General features: G+C 34.7%; 1 long non-coding RNA gene across 1 annotated transcript; it reads left to right on the top strand.

The window, feature by feature from the left end:
* Nucleotides 1–6,299: 6,299 nt before the first annotated feature.
* LOC145111988 (uncharacterized) lies at nucleotides 6,300–7,274 on the top strand. Its single transcript, XR_013710411.1, has 3 exons — nucleotides 6,300–6,407; nucleotides 6,713–6,774; nucleotides 7,201–7,274. It is a non-coding gene; the product is annotated as an uncharacterized LOC145111988 (long non-coding RNA).
* The last annotated feature ends 3,135 nt before the right edge of the window (nucleotides 7,275–10,409 follow it).

The raw sequence follows: 10,409 nt of genomic DNA, 5'->3' as shown, positions 1-10,409 counted from the left end.
GACAGTTGAAAGTATAATGTTAATTCTGGAAGGACCATATTGACATAATCTGTAAGGAGGCAACTCTTGTTCAGAAGTGATAGTCAAAATGGAATATGGAAATGTTTCAAAGTTAGAAATTATTCAATCTGTGTAAGATTAGGAAACTTAATGAAAGAAGGATGTTTCCAAGGAGCTGATCTCCTTTGGAATGCTCTGTAATGATTGTTGTCAAGTCTTTCTGACTTCGTGCATAATCATTAAGAGGATCAATGCATATAAGTTTAGAATCTAACAGATTTCGGTAAATGGCATGAATTTGGAATTCTTGCATTTGCAGTAAGGATTTGGGACTGTGAAAAGAGGATCATTGGAGTGATGTTCAATTGATCTATTTTACAAAGTAAAGATCATAGACAAACATAGTATGCATACTTGGTGTATGGCATGACTAGTGTTTAGAAAACATAGTGTACATGCTTGGAGCATGGGACAACTATTGTTTTAAATTCAAGTATAAAGTTGATAAAACCGAAACAATGAATAATGAGTAATCAGTATGGTGATAAATAAAAGTGTTTATTTATATTCATAGGGTTTGATACCATATTTGATTCATTTATTCTTGTGTTTCACTTTGCATGTTTTGACTTCCAGAATAACTAAGTCGCTCTTCCTGAATGATTAAGTTATTCAAACCATCCACAGTCGGTCATATGTTGGAAGTAGATATGAATCAAGACTGTCATGGGTTGGTTTGTAGAGGTCCAAGTTGGTGGACAAAGTGGTGCTACAACACTCATGAGTGCTCATAAGTTCTGAGTATTGGATTCAACCCGCGCTCATTTGAATCACTTCATGGATTTTATCACGAGTGATCATGAGACGATAATATCTTATATTCTTCAAACCTAGAGATATGAGTTGTTACTATGAGTTGGTTATACATTGATTGCACGAAAACGCATTGGTAACTCGATGTTATAAAACATGCCTTTGTGTATGATTCAACAAGTAGTAGAACAAGCCATATGAGTCGAAGTTTATCCATTCCTTTTACCTTCGGGATAAAAGCGATATCTGTGGGCCCCTCGATGATTTAAAGATGATACATGTGAGTGCTTGGCCAAGCCAGGACTGATTTGATTTGTTCAATCAGTCAGTCATCATGAATCGGAAATCGGGAAACAACAAATGGACAGAGAGAATGATTGATAATCCATGTCTCAGTCCATATGATATCTAGAATGGAGGAATATATGATCCCTTATCTAATGGACAAGTCATTGATAAAGGTCAGAGTTCATCGACAAGGTCAGAGTTCGACAGAAGCTTTTGAGAGCTACGATTGCTGATCGGTTCCTGAAGTCATACGCAATAATAGTTTTAGACTTATCCAAGTGGGAGACTGTTGGATTAATGTCTAAGTCCATAACTATAATTGGTAAGACTTGACCCGACCCGGCATGGTCCATTTGGGTTGCATGGCATCATGCATTTGGATAGACTATAATGAGAGAAATAACACTTAAGGTTGGTTAATATATTATAAGTTCTAATATATTAATAAGGTTATTTAATTAGTATTGATCAAGAATTAATTTGGAATTAATTAAGTGATCAAAAGGAGACTAATTAAATATGGGTTGATTGTGTAAATCATTCATTCTTATATATGTGGGCTTGTGATCCAAGATTCCTTATGTTGGACTAAGTCCATGGGGTGACCCATGGATACTCCATGGAGGTTAAAATCCATGGAGCATAAGGAATGGGTAAAGTTATGAGTTACATGGTGTAACCCTAATAGCCACCATATAAAAGAATCCCATGGCTCAAGAAATCGTGCACTAATGTGTGAGTGTGAGGGCTAGACGATTTCAAGGAGTGTTCAAGTTTCTCTCAAGTTATTCCAAGTGTATTTGGTGTTGTGTGAACCATTTGAGGTGTCACACTTGGGGCACTAGGCACTCAAGCTTCATGAAGACATTCTACATCAAAGAGGTATGTATTCTATCTTGTTATATTTATTATTTTGTATGCTAGATTAGGATAATACCTTGGATGTTCATAATTGTATGTATAATAGAGAAAATATAGATCCAAGGTATTTAGGGTTGCATGTACACTTAGGAGTGTTAGAATGCTCATAACCCAACACAACCGAAGTTGTCCAACAATTAGACAATTAGCGAATGAAATTAAGAAATACCAAAAACATTACCAAGTGTTACCTAGTGGATTAAATCAGTTTGAAGTAAAAGGAACTAAAGATGCTTATGAGGTAGATCTTGAAGGAGAACTTGCTCTCGCAGGCTATGGCAGCGTAATGGAATGGTTTGTTTTCATTCTATTACAGCTATAAGTTATATGAATAGGGATGTAGAGTCATATGTGGACAAGAGCTTTAGTAGCATCACTTACATGAAGGCATACAAGTTTTGGTTAACACCTATGAATGGAAATAACTTGTGGCCTGCAAGTGAGTACATCCCACCTTTACCTCCTATTCGTAGAACTATGCCTGGGAGACATGCAACTAAAAGGAAAAGGGATTCAACAGAGACCCAGTCAAGTAACAAATAAAAGAAGAGTAACCGAACACAAGACAAATGTGTACAACAGGTGAGGGTATCCAAGGCTAGAAAGAAACAAAAATATAGTCTTTGTAAGCTTAAAGGACACAACAAAAGAGGTTGTACCCTTGCAAAACATGTAAAGTAGTATTTAGATGGTTAAGTCTTTACAAAAAAAATTATTTCCTAATATTGTTTCATATGGGTCAATCAGGGTAGAGAAGCAGTCAATGAGGGTGGAGACAATGATGTAGTGAATGAGGGTGGAGACAATGTCAATGTTAGTGAGGTTCCTGTGCAACAAGACTATGATGAGGTGGAACTCACTCCTTTACTAATTGATGCATCAGGAAATGGAAAACCTAGTGAGGTGCATGTGCAACAACAGGAGGCTGTGGAAAGACCAATTGCAACCCTTTTGAAGAAAATCAGAAGGAAGAAATCTGAAAGGATTATCAAGCTGAAGCTCGGCAAGAGAGTTGGTGATGAAGATGCACCTAGGAATTCAATATCTAAAGCTCTTAGTCTAGATTAAGTGAAAATGTTGGTTTATATGAAATGAACTTGGTATGAAGTATGAAATTATGTTTTTTTGGTGTACTTTAAATTGGATGTGATGTGAAGGGAACTTGATGTGAACTATGGTTGTTTGTATGAAACTATGTTGGTTTATGCGATGTGGAATGTGTATTAAGTAAGTTGGTTGTTATTTTGAGTTATTTGTTGTGTTATTTGTAAGTTGCATGCATGTCAAGGACTTGTGTGGTTAAACTGCATGGCAAGGACATATATGTCTATATATGTCCAATTTTAAATTGACACATATTATGTCCTTATATACCAAGTGTGGTCCCTATTTCCTTCTTTTTACACAAAAGGGACCCCTGCACAAAAATCAATTCAATTTTAAATGGACCAACTATGGTCCATATGGCCAACAATGTGGTTCCTACAATTCAGTTTTAAAAGGAGCACATGCATATCATTAAGTACATAGAGGTATATAACTAACAACTTTGATCTTTCGTACCATTCATTGAATTTACAAAAGTTCATACAACATTACCCATCTACTTCCATCCCAATACAACTGTTCCCAAACTTCCAACAACTATATCTACCATACATTCCAAATAAAAAACTATATCAAACAAGCATTCTTCCAAAAATCTGACCATATTTAACAACTAGGATCTAACCCTGAACCAATTCATCTAAAAACAAATCAACTTTCTACTTTCCTGGTCATCTACCCATACACTAACCAAAAACTGGTTGGAATTTTTACCATTAACCATAAATACCTTGTTTGATCAGGCACACTTCAAGGACACTTCAACCACATCCCAATGAATAAAATGAACAAAACTAAGATTACACACTTAGCAGTTCCAAGGTAAGTCTTCATCACAGTGTTTTTCTTCATCAACCCCATCAACTATCTCTCAAACACTTCCTTCTCTGTTTCCATATCTTGCTGCAGTTGTATCACTTTCTTTTGAGCCTTTGAAACTTCACTAAAGTCTTCCTTTTTGCGCACCTCAAACCTCAACTTACAAAGTTGCTGTTTGTAGTACCCTTCCTCCATTACATCATCTTTCCACAGAAAAACTTACATTTTGGACCTTCAGAAAAAACTTACAAAATGTGTACATTTCCAACTCATGATACCAAATAGGGTGTAAGTAAACAAAAGGAATACTCACCAAGGAGTTTTTTCAGTTCCAAAACCTTCGAGCTATGTTGTCGTCCATTTAGGCAGTCCTTTCGACGCTTATTCCATCTTTACAGTCACAAGGTGGACATGCTTCATCATCATGATGGTTTATGACACGCAGGAGGTTGATCGATCGACCGGAGGATGCATACATTACTCTGGTTATATCTATTGAGTAGAGGGTATCGGGGTGACCTAATTTGGGGTAAGAATGTATCCTATTTGGTTAGAATGAGGGTTCCATTTAAGGAAGGTTTCCACCTTATACAATGGCATGGTCAAATGGTAGTCCACATAAGCCAATACACATCAGCAACGACCCATAAACCAAATACATTTTCTCCCACTCCCTTAATTAGTCAGTATTTACTAACATTAAGGACTAATTTAGCACAAAAAAACATGAGTGACTAAATGTGCAAATTGCCCAAAGATTGTTGTGCTACAGTGCCAAAAACCCTAGTATTGGTGTTGCCTGAAGGTGGGGACAATTTTCTATCCATAGTGATACTCTATGGGTCGATCCGCGAGGTGTTTTAACACAAAATATGCAAATGATTGTTTATGTATTGAGATTAATGAAGGTGATAGAGAAAGTGTATATAGTTTGTATTTTAGAACTAGCTACTATAGTGTTTGTGTTGAAAAGAAATGTAGATGTTATTTCATAACCGATGAATGGATGGAATTGTTGAAATATTTTGGTTATGGGATTTATAGCCTCTCATAGCGTGAATAATTTAGCTAACACATTAATTTGAAAGGACAAATTCAAATGCTCGGTTTTGATGTTTATTGTGTCGAATAGAGGCATTCACTACTAGAATATATGCCTTTGATGACATGCAAACCACGACACATAGTGATTTATGTTACGCAAAAGAGAGTGACCTTAAAATAGTGTCATCTCTCCAAAACTTTTAAGGATTTAGGTCACGCATTATTGTGTGCCCTTAAATTCGTGTCTCAAGGAAAAAATTAAAAGCACGGAGGGCGCTTTATCTTAAACACGCGTTCTCAAGGTCTGTCGCTTTATAATTTTAATGAAATGTGCGTCTCTTGTTAACGGGGGAAAATGAAATCTCCAGAATTTTGAAAACCCGCCTTGAAAAGAAATGATTTTACCTGGCGAATTGTGAAAAAGTTACCAAGAGATTTTGACATTTTCTGTGAGTCAATGGTGACAAATCCATTGTGTATCCAGTAACATATGTTGCTTTTGTGACACGCTGAACAACTTTGAGCAATTTCATTTTCATGGTGAGGATTTAATCGGTCTTGATTTCTTATTTTCTGCATAGTTTGTGAATCTATGTTGTTGTAAAATTATAACTTCTGGTTTTTTTAATCTTTGCAGAGTGTGAACCTGAAAAGTGTTGCACCTCCTCGACTATATAAGCATGTATTTGGTTAATAGGTTTGGAGTTTTGTATTCTGGATCCAATTTATTACAAGTTTAAATAGATTTCCTTTGTATATATAATGTCAAATCGTTTAAATTATCCTAATGTAGTATTTCTTACGAAACCCAACTAAACCCTGCTTGAGAACAATTCAAATATGGATAACCATCTATGAAATGTTTTGTTTCTTTTGTGAGATAATTAACAACAATATTAATAATATTTCACCATTTGATTGGGAGCTTTTAACATTATAACTACATTATTATAGACTAAACATGTTATAAACAACAATGAAAATCGGTTCTTGTTTTGTAGTTTGTCCTACTACACTGAAAAGGATATGCAGACAACACGAGATTTCCCGATGGACATCCAGGTCTAAATAAGTAGCACTCATTGCACTACACTCAATATGCCACCCAGGTCTTCCAGCTCCCCATGGGCTCTCCTAAAATGGTTCACCCTCTTTTGCATACTACAACCCTAAATATGATTTATCTCATTAATGAATGAGAATCTTGTCCTTTCTTTTTGCATAATCTTGCAAGTTTTTATTGTCTTTTGAGTTTTTTCTTGTTATATGTATTAAGATTCATATTTTGTTATTGTGGCTTTTTGGAGCAGATATGTCAGATATTCCAACCAAGAATCTTGATGAGTTAAAGAAACTATGCAAGATTGAAACAGTTCCATACTCATTGACACTTGGATATTCATACTGGGGTGCAGGTGACTTTATCTTGAAATTTACACTCAAAACTGTTTTTTTTCCTTCTTTTTCTTGTAAGTTTAGCCTTGTTCTTTTCTTCAATTAAGTGTTGTCTGGAGAGTGTTGTATGAACAACAATAAATCAACATTTTACCATTCTCTCCAAATGTAAATTCCAAATGACAAAAAATTATAAATTTATATGATGCTTAAATATTTTATATAAATAGGATATATATATATATATATATATATATATATATATATATATATATATATATATATATAGTTGAATACCTATTAAATGAGTGTTGTTCTATTACAGACCATGTGCTGAAGCAGATTCTACCTTCTGGACTTGAGGTCCCTTCATCTTTTGAAACAATAGTTAAGTATTCTTTCTGTATGTCTTCAAAATTTCTATTTAGCCTTACTGGACTTGATTTCTCTATTAATCATGTTCTTTTCATTTTGTATTAAACTGTTTTTCGTATAATGGTTCGTTTTTTTGCCTAGGGCTAAATGCAAAAAATAGCAATCGAGTTTCATTTCTTCTTATTACCAAATTGTACTTCAAATCATTTCTTATTAGGGCATTCAACTTTGAAAAGTGTACCCATTATAACAATGATTTAAAAGGTTAACATCTATAATTTGGTAGATTTTTTCAAAGTACAATGCCCAAATAAGAAATAATTTGAAAGTATAATGCTTTAATAAGAAATACAAGTAAATTGCTATTTCTTGGATCTATTATTTGGAATTAATTGTATTGGATGAATGAATTGAGCTGAATTTATTTTTCATTTTCAGGTCACATTGCTCATCTGAATATACCAGATGAACTCCTTCCATACAAGGATGTAATTGCAAAGGTCATTTATGATGTTTGTCTTAAACTTCAAATTTTAGGGTTTATACAAACCATGTTGGCTAATATTATTGATCACAGATCATATGTTGGGTATGTTTGGTCATATATCTAACATTGAAAATGATTGTGATTATTATAAATGTTTTAAAAATTAAAAAATATATATGAAAGACTATTATAAATGCTTTCGGTCATATAGCTAATATTATTGATCACATATCATGTAGTTTATCTTCTAACATGCCAGACTTCAATTGAAGGAAAATACTTTGTTAATTCACGAAAAAAGGCGGAGTCACTCCATCTGTTTATCGAAATGCCCTTATTTTGCTTACAAAAGTCTTGAATGTTTTCCCCATTACTAGAAAAAGTGGGGTCAACCTTGAGAAAATGGTAAAAGCTAGTCAACTTGTTAGATCTTATGTTGATCAAATCAAATTACTTAATAACATAGTTATATAACAACTCTATCAAGTAGTTAAACTTGATTGTGTGATTAATAAAAGTTTTTTTGTTTCAACTAATGTTCAAGTCATTACTTGTCATCTACGCTCGGTGGACAACGGCCCAGTACACCAGGTGACAAACCAATGATATGGAGGATTTTTTTGACATGATATCTGAAACAAGAAGGTGCCCATTAATAGCAATGTAGTATTAGGTTATATAGTTAGGGAAAACCTCTTAATAACAATGTACAATCAGATCCCTTTAATATCAATGTATTACAATATTTTGACATGATGTTATTAGATGAAATTGATTGTTTTGGTATATATTTGTTTCTGTATTTTTGTATTATGAGTAAATGAGTATTGTAAAGGCACATCGTATATGCATATCGTAAATGGTTGCTGAAGTTTATGACACACAAATGAGTGTCATCTTCATTTATGACAGGGCTTTAATGATACACAATGTGTGTCCTAAACGCGCGTCGTAAGGTTAGGACACACAAATACGTGTCGTCTTCCTTTATGATAGGGCCTTCCTTGACACACAATGTGTGTCGTAAATTCGCGTTGTAAGTTTACGACACGCAAAAGCGTGTCGTCTTCCTTTATGGCAGGGCCTTGACACGCATTTGCGTGTCATCTATAACTTTTTATGACACGCAATGCGTGTCATTAAAGAGTATTTTTCTAGTAGTGATTTTAATTACTTATTAGTTTGGAAAACACCTTTTGGAGAAAATGCGCTCCATGATACTTGTGAGTATCATATAACATGAGTAAGTAGTAAATAATACAGAATACTTAGGTGCTAATTTGAGGCGGGAGAGGAGTATTTTGGTTATTTTTATGAATGTATGAGATTTCATTATTCGTTTTTTGAATTGTGCTGATTAATTATGGTGTGATCGGTTGGAAGTGAGTTAAAACTATTAAATATTGTGTTATTGGTTACCAGGAGCCAGATTGGAAATTTGGTTAAGTATTAGGACGACAACAATTAGGCGACACTATAAGGTCACACCTTATGATCTGATGAGTCAAACACACAACATGCTGATCCATCAGCGTCAGCGTCTACGAATCGAAAACGCCAACACCAACTTAACAAGTTCAATAACGTCATCTTATAGTTGTTCTATTGTAATATTTTGTATATATTAGGCCGTTATAATAGATAAATACAGAATAGATCAGATCCCATATCATTATGATAACATCGGTTCTTAGTATAGATTAGACTCAATCCCGTCAATCAAGGGATATACATGTATAGCTTTGTGTGTGTGTGTATATATATATATATATATATATATATATATATATATATATACACACACTCTCTACATTAGGGCTAGCCCTAATGTAGTGCTAGTGTTCGTGGCTTTGTTTCAATTGTCTTTGTGACAAACCTTGTCTTATTGGTGAAGGAAAAACCTCTTTTCTTAGTGAAAGGAACATTTAGAGAATTCTCGTGTCATTTATTTTTTGTTTCATCCGTACTTAAAGTGTATCCGATCATAATACAAACCTTCAATTGGTATCAGAGCAGGTTTGTGATATACTCAAGTTATCATGTCGAATTCAAGCAATTCCAAATCCTTCGGCCTCAATAAAATACCTCCATTCGATGAACACAATGTCGCCATGTGGAAAACCAAGGCCATGGTGGTTCTTGAAACCCTTGACTATGAGATGAAAAATATCGTTGAAAAGGGTCCCCATGTTCCTATGTACCAACCCATGGCAAACAACGCTCCCGTTGGCCCTCTGAAGCAAAAGCTAGCAACAAGTTATGATGACGATGACATAAGACTGCTCAGTCTTGATGTAAAAGCTAGGGCCGCTATTGGAAATTCTCTTTCATACCATGTATATCATCTTGTGTTCCTCTTCTTGTCTAATCTGGATAGGTATTTGTGGAAATGGGATAGGCGGGCGATACATTTTTACTCCTGGTTTTACTCAAATCTTTCATTGCGACGCGTCAAGTCAAACTTATTGTCGCGACGTGTTTGCTAAATAGAGGGATTTCCTTTTTCAGAATTTTCAACTTATTTTTTTGGTTTCTGCACATTAGAGAAACTTTTAGTATTAATTAATACCAATGGTTCAGTAACCTTACCCCCTCGTGTGATGAAAACTTTTACACATGCCTTTGATTTTGATTTCGTGTTGCATGGAAACGTTCCCAAAAATCGCTCTTGGATTAGTCAAGAGAGTTGACCAAATTGATTTTCTATGTTCAATATGGAAGCTTGTTGATCCCTCAAGGCGACTTTAGTATTAGAATGTCGCTTTTCAGATGTATTGGTGAAACGAGATAAAATAGCTTCAAAATCTGGCTTATGCTCTTGCATACTTGGCTCTTTTTGGTAAAGCCTTGACCTTGCTGTCAGAATTTTTCTTCCTTCTCTTTTCTATTCTCCTCGTATGGCTTCCACACCATCTTTTGCCTCCAATCCATATCGTACTTATCATAGGACGAATAACACACATGGGCATTTTATTATCGTTCTCATCCAAATCACAATCATTTATTAGATGAGGCTTGCTACAATTGTTACAACCCACTTGTATAGCATGAATTGTCTCGTTCCTTTACTTCATGTCTCGACCCAAGTTGTCGATTTTGGCGCTGAAAGCAGCTAAACCATCAACATTATCTCTAGTTGATTTTTCTCAAAATATGCTTT

This window comes from Lactuca virosa, chromosome 5, assembly GCF_052849685.1.
Source record: "Lactuca virosa cultivar CGN04683 chromosome 5, Lactuca_virosa_CGN04683_v6, whole genome shotgun sequence".
Taxonomy (NCBI): Eukaryota; Viridiplantae; Streptophyta; class Magnoliopsida; order Asterales; family Asteraceae; genus Lactuca; species Lactuca virosa.
This window is presented reverse-complemented; position numbering and strand designations above follow the sequence as displayed.